Here is a 14,428-nt window from a genome sequence, read left to right on the forward strand (position 1 = left end):
AACATTTCAAAAACGGCTAAGGTTATCTATTCCTGGGATAAGAAAATCCTTAGTTTTTCGAAAAATCAAAGTTTTGTAACAGGAAATTTATAAAAATGACAATACAATTAATATCCATGTCAACACCGAAGTGCTGACTATAAAAAGTATGTCTTCAAACATAATACGCCAGATTGTTAGATGTTGAACTTGTTATTGACTTTCTATAATCTTTTTATGTATATATATTTAACTTAAAATGTTTAAAAATTGTTCGAAGGTCACGTGTTTTATGACATTAATACTTATATATGGTTGATTCGCCTTGAACTTCCATATTTAAACAGACATCATCTGGCGTTGATCTTGATTTTTATCAGATAAAACCTGTATGATGGACATTACATGATTCCCACATGGAATATATGAAATAAATGTTGCCGGCCGTTATATTAAATACTGATTTAAGTAGGTTAAAAATCATTCTTCTAATTGAAAAAAACGAGACCGAAGCAGACTATATAAACGTTAAAAATAAGTTATTCTTTATTTGTCATTTTTATTATAGTGTTATGGGAAAATTTTGTATTTTTGTATTTAATATTTACTAATATGTGTTTTCTCAAAATCTTTGTTGATCTTTGTTGACGTTTTTGCTTTAGTAATGATTAAGATGATAACACAATGCTGACTGCTATACCCCTTTGTTTGATATTTGTACCTTATATGTCTGTCTGTTTGTTCAAACATATTAAAAAAATGGAATATTGTGCAACTGCCATAGAAGTGAGATGTTTAGATAGCTTTTAAACCAGAGTTAAGCCACCACTTTCTATATAAGAAAAAACTGGATTTTCTACTTCAGGAATAGATAACCGTAGCTGTATTTAGCAAAATGTTTAGGAATTTTTGGTCCTCAATGGTGTCCAACTTCGTACTCTATTTTGCTTTTTAAACATGTTTTTATTTCAGCGTCACTGATGAGTCTTTTGAAGACGAAACGCGCGTCTGGCGTAAACATATAAAATTTTAATCCTGGTATCCATGATGAGTTTATTTGTACCAAGTCAGGAATAGGACAGCTGTTATCCATTCGCTTGATGTGTTTGAATTATTGATTACCCTCGGTGCTTGGTATTTTCGTTTTGTTTTCGTTTTTTTTCCGGTTGAGGAGGTATATACCTGATGTCTATATTTTAGGGTAGAGGGATCAGGAAATATGTCAACAAGTATGAGCCTTGTATATGCAAAAAAAAAAAAAAAAAACCAAAACACATGTTGATAGATGTTGATCTGATTATAACAGAGGTAAAAGTATCAAATGCAACAATGAGAGAGAAACTCGGTCAAAATGTGTCGCAAATTAATTACTTCAATAAATGTAAAAAGCTTAGCCTACACGTATGAGGTATAACTATATAAGCACATAATATCATGTCGAGTTTTTGTTTGAGTTGGTGTTGCTCATGCTTTTTTCTGTTGTGTGTTGTGTACTGTTGCTTTTCTTTTGTTGGGTGTTGTTGCTTTTCTTTTGTTGTGTGCTGTGTACTGTTGCTTTTCTTTTGTTGTGTGTTGTGTACTGTTGCTTTTCCTTTTCTTTTAAAACGTTTTAGGTCATGGCGTTGTCAGTTTATTTTCGACTTATGCATGTGATAATTACTTCATATGGTATTTGGTATCTTCTTATTTTTTTATAAGCCTCAACAGAACACTTTAAATTGATATTGAAATTGTTCCAACTGCTTTTTGAAAAAATAAGATCGGAGGGAAATTGGCCTAGACGATATTCTCACTAATTCCAATGTCTTTTAACTATGACATGATAACTGCTTGGTGGTCAGCTTCGTTAGAAAATGAATATGTTTAATAGAGTTTTAATTTTTATCTTTTATTATTCGATAAGATGTCATAAAACAATATTTCCTTCAGATGAAATTGCCTGTACCCAGTCAGGAATATGTCAGCTGCTAACCATTCGTTTGATGTGATGTGCTTAGGAAGTTTTCTCTTATAATTTTCCTCGGAGTAATGTATTATTGTTATTTTACTTTTCACATACGTACTTAAGTATTTGAATGCTAACATTAGCATGTATTGATAACAATAGTGTGGAAAAAAAAAACTCCTATTGAAAATTTCGGCTAAAATAATATGACTGCATGCAATGTTTCCAACAATAATACCAGAACACATTTAGGTCAATTGATATTTATTGAAAAGAAGTAAACACATGAACTTGTTGTGAAACATCTTTTAGAGAGTACACAGTGATACAACTATACTTAAAATGTCTGTAATCAGAAGGTCTTCTGTCAAAATCTTTTCTAGAAAACGTCACACAGAAGAACAATTTCTGAAATTAAAACAATTTTTCACATTTACTTCATACGCTTTTTTTGACATTATTGCACTTTTTTGGTATCATAGACCATAAATACATCATCGACTTACAAGACCTTTAAAAGCCTGCAACAGACTTTATTTACATTAGCCTAGTTAAACTGTCACGAAACTACATTTATCTTTGCATTTTAACGATTAGATACCAAACATAATGTAAACGCTCTATTCCCTGATGAATGAAATGTATAAATCCTGGTATTTTATAAAATATAAGTTGATGTATGCAAATACCGAACTCCGAAAGAAAAAAAAAAATCCAGACAGACTACACAAAATATTCAATTAATTATCCATAATTAATTTCGAGACTTGCTAGAGTATGCAAAATCTAAGTCATCCCGAATAATGAATGGACAAGAAAATAACCCAGTCATTCTTGATGAATTTGAATTGTAAATATACCGCCGTGAACTGTTTTAATGCAAAATAAAAGTCTCCTTTTGTTGGACAGTAAACCCCTTGTGAACACATTCAGTGTAATTGAATATAATGAATAATGAATGTATTATAGATGTGAAGTGTCGTGTGGAGAGAAATAAACTTGGTATTTACATATCCAAGAGCTTTTAATTAGTTAAGCTAAACAGGAGCAGATGTTTTTTTTTAAATCTATGTCGGTTAACGAGTAGTAACCCCCCCCCCCCCCAAAAAAAAAAATCAAAAAAATCAACAACAAAACTAACCGTCTCTTCAATAGATTCAGTGTATGTGGTGAGTGTATTAATAGAAACAGTTGAGCATTTGGACACAATCGATGTTTAACGATTGAAACGGTTTTTACACGTTCCGAAAAGGCTTGCGGGTCGAAATCTTTTTTCCCTTAATATAGGAGGATTTCGCTATATTTTTCTATTTATAAACTTTATCTAATACTTAATAGAAAAAGAAAATAAAAAAATGAGGTCACCGTTCATTTACGCTCACAATCTGCCTTCGAAAGAAGCATACATTTTTGTAAAGGTACTTTATTTCTGTTGAACTAATAAGATAAACAGAGGTAATATTGAAAAAAAAAAAAAAAAAAAAATCCTCGAGCCTCCTTAAAAATAGTAAAATTTGTATCATATAGAAAGCAGTATTATGCATACCCGATATACGGCGTTTTTGGAAGACATATGCAAGTTTCAAAAGAGGTGCGAAAGATACAAGAGGAACATTTAAACACATAAATCTAAAATAAACTGACACCGTCACGGCAAAAAATGAAAAAGACTAACAGACATAATAGTACATAATAAGTTCAATTTGATTGAACCAATCAATGTATTTGAGACGATAACAAAGTTAAAAGAAATGCATCAGACGTTGAGTTCATAAATACTGTAAGACGAAACATTTACTTTCATTTTAAAACGCATCATGGGTTAACCCTACGACTGCTTAATATCTCTGACAGTTAATTTTCTTCATTTCACTTATCTTGTCCATCAAGTATTTTATTTTTTCCATCTGATACAACCATTGTATGTAGTTTTAGAAACTGCAAAAATAATTTTTTTTTATTCTTGCGCCATCAAGTTAGTCATATCATATAACACTACGTTAGTGCCTCCTATTTAACGTATACCTCACATACCCACAATACATGATGTGTCCTGGAAGTAGATACAACTTCAAGAAAGCAAACGATGGAGTTGCTGAAAGGATTTTCTATTGTTCAGTACATTAAAGTATAAATAAAGGCAGCAGTAGTATACCGCTGTTCGAAATTCATAAAACTTAATCTGCGGAAACGCATTAAATAAAAGGAGAATTTAGACACAACAGAAACACAACATCAAAATGTAATACACACAGAAACGAACTATATTATAACAATGGCCATTGTTTTGACTTGGCACATGCCATTTTAAGAAAAAAGAATGGTGGGTTGAACCTTGTTTTGTGTCATGCCAAACCTCCCGCTTTAATGTCAATGTTAAATATAACATTAAGATTACAACATTACATGACAGGACTACAATACAAATAAATGGGGAAAAATATACGATAGAGAAATGCACGAATAATAGCATGAATAGCTTACAACAGGAATTGTGGACATCAACTTAGCCATCAACAAAAGAAGACGGACAAAAAAGTATAAAAGAAGTGTATGATTGTATTTATATAAAAAGCGATTCAAGCGAATATATTACTTAGTAATACATGAACCATCTTTCCCGGAATACATTTTTTGATGACTTTATTATATATAACAGTACAACTATCTCTTTCTAGAGTAACGATATATGCACACAATAGTTAAATTACATGCACGCCTAAATCGTGTACAAAACAATACCAATATTATAAAAAGGAAACATTTCTATTACTTATATATATTTATTATTAGCATTTCAGAGTAGAACTATAATTTAAGGTAATCAAATTACATGCATGTTTCAGAAGAATTCGTTATTTTGATTGGATAACAACGCTTATACGTCATACTAAAATTCATCTTCAATGAGGTTTAACATTGATGATAACTCGTGCTATCACAAAAAAAGCGCACAGGTTATATTAAATAAATAAATGATGAAAATCGATTTTTCATTATCATAGTGAAAAAAATGTAATTATAAACATGGAATGCTTCTTTAAGTAATTTCATAGGATTGTAAAATCATTGACCGTGCGCCCGTTTTACAAAATATACTTCGTTCAACGCTTTACACACCAATCGATTTACAAAAAGAAGCATTCAATACTTATAAGTATTGTGTCAAAACACTTTTCGTTGTCCATGTTATAGGACACGTCGGACAGATCGTATCAAATGAACTGCTTTTTTCCAAGAAAATTCAATTTACATTAGCAGGAAGTGTTCTTATTCAGTAAATTGTAACAAATAATATTACAGATAATTCACCTGAGACTCAAAGACATTTTTTTCAATTTAGAAAAAATATCTTCAGTATTATCTTTCACACGGTAAATTTCTGTGTAATTACTAGATTGCGTCAAAAGCACTCCTCGATGTACAAAAACCCAGCTTTTTATTATATATGTAGATATAATAAATGGATGCAGGGGCAGACGTAGCCATTTTAAAAGGGGGTTACCAACAAAGGATAAAGGTGGGGGAGGTTCAAACCATATGTCTCCATTCAAATGCATTGTTAGGCATTGACCGGCCAAAAAAGGGGGTTCTAACCCCAAATAACATTCCTCCTGGATCCGCCCTGGGATAGTAAAAGTCATGTATTCATTTCTAATCCGACGCTTTTTCTCATCATTACATTCATGTTCGTAAATTAGATTTGTAACGATATTTTGTTATGTTTTATAATAGAAAACAAAGGAAATGGGGTATTAACCCATGACACAAAATCAGTACAAGCACAACAACAAAAAAAAAAAAAAAAAACACAAAAAAACCCGAAGGAACAGCGCTTGTAATTTGTTTTAAGTATGTACTTCTTTCCAGTCTATTATATTTTTGACGATTCCGATAAAGTGTTGTGACATCTTATAAAGTCTATTATTTTTTTTTTTTCAAATTTACACAATTTACCGGTAATTTTAAATAAAACAAAATGTATGATTAAATTCTAAAATTGAGGGCATACATAGTCTCTTTCTCAGATATGAAATCCTTGGTTTGATTGTCATTTTTTTCATGTCAATACTAAAATCTAATTGAAAGTTGTCATTTGGATAAGGACAAATTAATAATTTAAAAAAATCTGTCACCTACTTACATTGAACTTTACGTTTTAACAAATGAACATCAAGAATAATGGTATTCCCTAAGGTAAGTAAGGAAATTAATAATTCATGTAAATTGTAAGTTAATAAATGTAAAGAAACAACTCCTCAAGAATCCAGACAGACTACATACAAGTTTTAAGTAATCACCCGTGATTAATTTAAAGACGGGTCAGAGTATGCTAAATATAAAGTCATTCCAAATAATAAATGTAAAAAAATGAAATAGCTATTCTTGATTAAAGTTAGATTGTATATACATATCCAGAGATAACTGTTGTTATGCAATATTTATATCGAGTATGACTACTTCTGTTAGACAGAAGATGTGTGTGATAAAGATGATTGCCGTTATAATTATTACTGATTTCTAATCACCTATCAGTATCATCAAAGAAATTTACAAAACAATGACTGGACACCTCATTGATGAGTTTATCCTAAAACACCTATCTATAGATGGAATGGCTTATTGTGAGCGAATCGGTTACTCCGCCCAGTCAAATGAAATAAATCGAGTGATACGTTTGTAATTAAAACTTTATTCAAGACAAAAAGAAATTCAATTTGTAAACAAAAGGAGAAAAAAATAAGAGAAAAACACAATTTCACTATTAGATTTCAGATAAATTGTTGAAAAGTAAAACCAAGTCTGATTAGATAAGATTTGGAAAAAAGCATGTACATTTAAATTGAAGGACAACGCACTGGAGCTGTATAATTACAATGAAGGACTCCAAGAATACGAATTTAAAAGAAATATATGTTCATTTGTATATTGAGTTGCTACTACCTATTTAAACACAGACAGGGGAATGAAAAAATACAACGGAATTACAAATTGCATTACAAATTGCAGATTAACTTCATTAAACGCGTTAAAACACGAAAACACATGTTCTATAAATCTGAATTTGAGAAAATAAAAAATAAAAAAACTCTATTTCAAACTACATCTTGGGTATATAAGCATTCTTCCTTCACCATATTTTTTTATTAAAACTTATGACAAGGAACTTTTGGTATACATGTAATTATGTGAACTGTATGATATTGAAACTAAAAAACCTGATTTGTTACTGATCTTTGTGACAATAAAAATCAACTGTGTTTTAAACCCGCCAGGAACATCTCAGGTAAATGTACATAAACGTAGTATTTTGATTGATAAAGAATTCAATTGAACAAAGTACAGTATTAATTATATCTGTTATGTATTTCATAGTATGTGGTGATTGGACGGGTTTTGTAAAATTTATTCAGTGTCAGGAAGTTACAAATCTGAACTTAAATTTGATAATAGAAGGTTCAATAAGCGGCTAGAACACATCACAGATTTTAAACTTAGTAATATATGTTATAAATTGTCAGCTTAATGTCTATATTTTCCCCAGCAATTTCATCTTACATGGTTTTAAAGTTCACGACAAAAAGAACCCATCAAAAACTTGATTACAGACATGCCATTTTGGACATATGTAATAAAGTTTATCTAAATCGTGATGTTTCCCATGCAATGATTTATACTGGATAATTACAATTTCAGCAGGAGATGGAATTATTTGGTGTGACTAAAACACAAATTGCAGTAGCAATCAGTGATGAGTTCAAAAGGTTCAGTAAGATGTCACTACAGGGTGAAGCAAAGGTTACATAGTTATATTTTAAGACGCATACTAAAAAGACATTTAAATGTTGATTGTTTCCTTTCAATTTTAAAATGGATATTTATGATTGTGATTTGGAACCAATTTTTTTTCTTCAGTGTACTAAGCGGTTTTTCAACGAATTAAATCATAACACGTTACAGTGTTGATGCAAAAAAAATCTAATAAGTTTTCTTTTCTTGTAAAGTTGAGAAAAAAAAAACGAACACAAAAGATTAAAATCGAAAAGTCCCTTATCCAACTGCAAATCAAAAGTTCGAACACATCGAGAAAATTGAAAACAACTGTCATAGTCTACTCACTTTTACGACAGCTGCATATTGCTCATACCCCAGAGAAATACTTTCTCTTAAAGATAAATTTGTTCAACAAACATTCAACATTGGTAGGAAATATTGTTTTCTAGTTTGTTAATGACTTTCAGTACAATCCTTGTATAAAGTTGGACGTTCATTTCCATGTGCAGTATGGAGAAATTGGAAGCAACGGTTGGTCAGAATAAGGAGGTTAAATCTGATACATTTTTAAAAGCTTTAAAAAGTAAGATAGAAAAAGAAAAAAAAATAAAAGCAATCAAACACACAATGCCTATTGAAAATGTCGTACAATAAACTGTTTCAGGGTCTGCAGATGGCCAGTTACAGAGCTAATCGTGTATTCCTATCCAACAGACCTTTATTTTCTAACATCAGTCCAAATTTGCCACCTTTTCGCCATGTAATGCATGTTCAGTTCGTAACTAATCGAAGATAAAATATTTGACAGTTGACGTTTATCAATCTTCGCAAATCAACGACGTCCCTCATGTTAAAAAAATGCAATATAAAGCATGCTTTTACGATATCGAGTTAAATATAACTGTATAAATACAGTTTGTTACATCGAAATGACTAAGATAAATACAAAACATGATATGTCACTGTCCTTTCGTTAACATCTCTTTCTCTTAAAAAAATATATTGGATTACTGGCATTCAAATTCAATTCAATACCTAATGAAATCTAATGATTGATGTTTAAGAGAAGAAACCAAACTAAACAAAAAACAAACATTAAAATTTACTGTCAAATATTTATTGACCTTCAAATGTTTGAGTACATCTAAGTATAATGCGGTCATACCACCAGAATTACAAATGATAATATTATTTAAATACCATAATAATTCAATAATCAATATAGAAAATTACTAACCGAATTGATTAACAAAACGAGAAAAACAAAATGTCACTAATATAATTTAGATAATTTGTTGAAAGAAATATGCTGCAATTTTGAACAATTCTGCGTATAATGAATTTGTAAAAGGCATGTGAACATCAATTGAAGGACTGTGAATTGGAGCTGTGTAAGTAAAATTAACACCCAGTCCATGATGCATGTACAATTATTCAAAGGCTAATATGTCGGTCCACTTGATATGTGTCAATAAAACGTAATGAAATTGTGCACATATGATAGAATGGTCAAAAGAAGGAAAATCTGACATGATATTTTAGCTCACCTTTTTTGTAAACGCCATCAACGTGAAAAGTCTTGTGTAAAATAAATCAAGTAATATATGATATTTCGGTGCCCTGAATATTGAAGATATTGTCATGTTCATCGTATGTATTTGAATCTATTTTTATAACTAGCATTATTCGACCATTGAAACTTGACGACGTGTTATATTTTGAGTATTTACGGGAGCACATGTCTTAAAGACCACCTGGGGATACTTGCTTATATGAACAACAACCAGACATGAAATCCGTAAAAGAACTTAAGATGATATTTTGCAAGAATAGAATATTTCCATAAATATTTACACAAGTTTCATGACTATAAACTCAGCTCGTACACCGTTACCATATCATCATACTTAAATGTATTATGTTTGTAACATGTTGAATTCATTATCAGTTGAGGACACTTCCATAGTAACAGTAACATCTTTCTTCCTTTTATGCCCCACCTACGATAGTAGAGGGGCATTATGTTTTCTGGTCTGTGCCTCCGTTCGGCCGTTCGTTCGTTCGTTCGTCCGTTCGTTCGTCCTGCTTCAGGTTAAAGTTTTTGGTCGAGGTAGTTTTGATGAAGTTGAAGTCCAATCAATTTGAAACTTAGTACACATGTTCCCTATGATATGATCTTTCTAATTTTAATGTCAAATTAAAGTATTGACCCCAATTTCATGGTCCACTGAACAAAGAAGAAGATGGTGTGAAGCTCAGGTTAAAGTTTTTGGTCAAGGTAGTTTTTGATGAAGTTGAAGTCCAATGAACTTGAAACTTAGTACACATGTTAACTATGATATGATCTTTCTAATTTTAATGCCAAATTAAAGTATTGACCCCAATTTCACGGTCCAGTGAACATGTAAAATGATAGTGCGAGTGGGGCATCCGTGTACTATGGACACATTCTTGTTCTGTCTAATATACTTTTACTATATGTACTATGACATCCATCTATTGTTTCACAGTTTGCTAATACGCGATTTTCTTCAATATTTGGTCCTTGTGTCTAGCATAAGTGTATATTCAAGTTTTGCAGTTGAAACATAAGTTTGACAACATATTGACCATATACGAACCATTGTTGATTTGCATTTGTTAAAACAACAGCTTTTTATCTAATAAATCATAAACAAGTCTCTGAAATCATCTTCACAATATCAGTGTGATATTTCCCCTCAGCTGGTGTCAGTGGTCTGCCGTTGTCGTTCGTTAACTTTTCAAAGTCGTCCCCTCTAAAACTATTTCGACAAATTTTATCAAATATGACCGCAATAACCATTGGGATATCGCGTTTAAACATGGGTCTTCAATACAGCGAAAATATCACGCGCCTGGGATATGTAATCTACATTAACCTAGGAAAACTGTCACCTACTAACATTGAACTTTACGTTTTAACAAATGAACATCAGGGACAATGGTATTCCCTAAGGTAAGGAAGGAAGTTATTAATTCATGTAAATGATAAGTTAATAAATGTAAGTATTACCTCTACTTCATGACTAAATATAACTAAAACACAAATATAAATTTGCCGACAGCCCGTCGAACGTGATAGACACCGTATTTAATTTGTATCTCAAATAATTTCCAGCAGTACACATTTTAACAATTATTAAAACATATATTATGTACAATATTTCTAATATCAAAGTATCCACAGTGTATTCGCTTAAATTTCTGAATGTTCATCCTTCATAGATAGTCAGGGCCGTCCAGAAAAAGCCAACAATCGTTCACATGATATATGAATATGAATGGAAACCTGTATCCGTGCCAATGCTCGAGCCTATCTCCGGATAAAAGTGGCGGACCACAACTTTAATTAGCAAATACATATACGAATAGAAAATAAGAAAAACAACTTTAATTGCAATCAGCAATTACAAATAAAGGAGCTTACTGTGTTGAACGACGGCTAGAAAGTGAATCGCTTGAAAAACACCAATATATCGTAGGACCAAATTCGACTTCTGATTGGTCAATTTTGTCATGCCTTATGAATATTTATGAAAACGTAACGACAATACAATATTTTCCCGCTTTACTATACGAACCGCGGGAAAATACAAGTCTTACCTCTACTCCATCACTAAATATAACTAAAACACAAATATAAATTTGATACAAATATACAAAGAGAGGGTACACGATCCCAAATATGAAACTATAAACCTAAAACTTGAGAAATTTTCAAACGTTTTTCTATGGAGTCTACGATATAACCATCTTTACTGGAGTCAGATTTCCATCTGCCGTGTTTTTTCAAACACCTGTCGCTAACGTCTGCGTTGGCAGCCACTGTGGCACCACCTGATCTGAACGAGTGAAGACTTATGTTACAACCAGGACGAATAATTATAATTCTCTTAAGAAGACACTCCCTAGCCGCCGTGTAACTGAGTTTCTTATCCTTATTTATCAATTTACACAACTCTCCTGACCTGTAGATAGGACGAAATAAAAATTTATTCTCATGACTACTAAAACCAGCCAAACGTGTGTATTTAACTAACATATTATAGGGACATGCGATTGTAGAACCTTTTGCTATTATAACCTCATTGCTTTGCCTGTAATGGTCAGTTTTGCTCTTTGTTATATGTAAAATTAGAAAAGAATCTTGTATATCAATGTCAAGGAAACGCAAAGAACTAAGTTCATCGTATCTAAGGAAACCTTCAAAACAAAGTAGCATCATAGTCAAATCTCTTAACACAAGTAGATCAGAACCATCTTTGAAATTATTACAAAGTTCTATCAAAACATCTGTAGTAACTGGATCTTTCTTGTTTGTCTTCTTTGGCGCAACTCTTTTAGAGGTTTCTGGTATTGAAGTTACAAAAGTGTTCGTGGTAGGATCTTTTAAACTGTTGATTTCGTGTGCCCATTTTATACCTTATATTGCATTAAACACCTGATCATAAGTGGAACCGTTGTTAACTAAGTCTGTAAGGTATAGTGCGACGTGCACTAGCAACATATCCATGGAGAGATATGAAACGTTCCCATCTTTAAAAGCGTTAAAATAAGATTTGACTGTGTTGTCACTTCTGCTGTTTATTAAAAGTTCGCACATTTTTGGATAAGGCCCATTAAGATAACTGTCACCATTAATGCCGCTATTTCTAATGGCCTCCTTTACTGTACGATCTAATTTTGTCCCTGTTAAAAAAAGAATAATCATAAATATTTTGATCTAAAATTGTATTCTTAAACCAATCAATCTAAATTTCAGAAATTGTTGTCCAAATATTCCGCTTTGACCGCGGCCTTCATTGGTCAAGTTTTCTCCATGAAAGAAAATGTGTGCAACTATGAAAACTTCCATGTTCCCTTTCTCATCTATTAACATAGGCCAGTACGGTGCAGAGGTCCACTCTGGTATAACTAAAGTAGCATTGCATTTTTCTTGTTTTAATTTGTTTAACACTTTAGGAATCAAATTTGGTGGTGGTACAAGCCAATTATTTTTACCTTTCCAGTCAACTGTGAAAGCGTCAATACCTGATGTTCCTGGACACCAATATTTTGAATTAAAATGCTTACACTTGGTGTTGTAGTCATGTGCAAACCTATCGGCGTTATGAGGACCCCACAAGTGATCTAGGTATGTAAATATTTTGTCCTGGACCTCTCAATCATCACAATCTGACCGTCTACTTAACATGTCAGCGTGTGTGTTTTGTTCACGTGGAATCCAAACAGAACTTAATTTAATTGATTGATTCTTACAAATTTCATGTATTTGCATCACGTTTTCTTGTAGTGATGCTTTTCGGCTTCCGACTCTGAGTATGTGCGTTACGTTTTTGTTATCTGTGTATACCCGGATAATTTTATCCTTCATTACATTTGTAAAATTGTGTAATACTCTCTTTACTGCTACTAGCTCTCGCCAAGTTGAGCTTTTGTTTTGTTCATTTACTGACCAACTTCCAAACATTTCCAATGGTTTGTCCTTTGAACCTGGGGTCAAATTACCACCAAAACCCTTGCCAGATGCATCACAGAACAAGTGAAAATCTTGATCTTCATTAAATGTCAACTGACACAATTAAGATCCTGTCTCGTTTAAACTACTTATATTTTGTAGCCAAAATGTGCACTCTTTAAGTGCTTCTGTACTAACTAGTACTTTAACATTCCAACTTGCTCTATACAATATAGATTCATATAAATATCTAGTTTTTAATCGTGCCTGATCACCTAATACTGCCTGCATAGATATGATTTGACCTACAATACTGGCCACAAATTTTACTCTGAATAGCCTAATACCATGTCTAAACTGGTAAATGAAAATAACCAAAGTGCCGTTCAATTTAGTTATGCGTTTCTCTGTGAGTCTTAAAACCACTTCCGACATGTCCCATAAAAAGCTAACCATTCTAACGTTTGAACTGGCAACCAGTTGCATTTCTCATGTGCCAAAACAAATCCAAACCTTTCTAAATCGGATTCGATTGTTTTACTTGATTCTGAAGCACTATCAAAACTGTTACCTCCACCTAGGCCATCGTCCAAATACATAACGATTTTCATGCCTCTACCTCTCCAATGTTTAACGATCTCTCTCATTAATTTGCTAAATACATACCCACTAGACGATAATCCAAATGGCAAAACCTTATACTCATAGTATTCATTTGCCCATTTGAAACCTACAAAAGTTATATCTGCTTGACATATTTTTATGAGGTGATATGCACTTTTTAAATCGTAGGAAAATACATAGTTTCCCTTCTCAAACAACTGTCTGGCAGATGTTGCGTCTTCATACTTGTGTTTGAATTTTACAAGATGTGGGTTTAAATGCCTCGCATCTAAAACCAATCTTAATTTGGAGCCTTTATTATTTGCTACAGTTAATGGATTGACAACGTGAGGTTTACTTTTCACTCGACGTATGCAACCTTTTTCTAAAAGTTTCTTTATCAAACTGCAGTAGAAATCGGTGAAAACATCTTTAAGTTAATGGTTTATTCAGAGGTCGCGGCAAATGGAACACATCGAATCCGATTACATAGACTTTTTGATTTCCAACCAGTCAATTTAGACATGTGTAATATAAGGTTATCAAAATCTTGATGTTTTCCATGCAATGATTTAGGATAATTTTGATATAAGTATGACATGAAAGAAGCCAATTTTAAAAAAAAGCAGATTGAAGTAAAATATGTG

Source organism: Mytilus galloprovincialis, chromosome 9 (assembly GCF_965363235.1).
Source record: "Mytilus galloprovincialis chromosome 9, xbMytGall1.hap1.1, whole genome shotgun sequence".
In the NCBI taxonomy this organism is placed as follows: domain Eukaryota; kingdom Metazoa; phylum Mollusca; class Bivalvia; order Mytilida; family Mytilidae; genus Mytilus; species Mytilus galloprovincialis.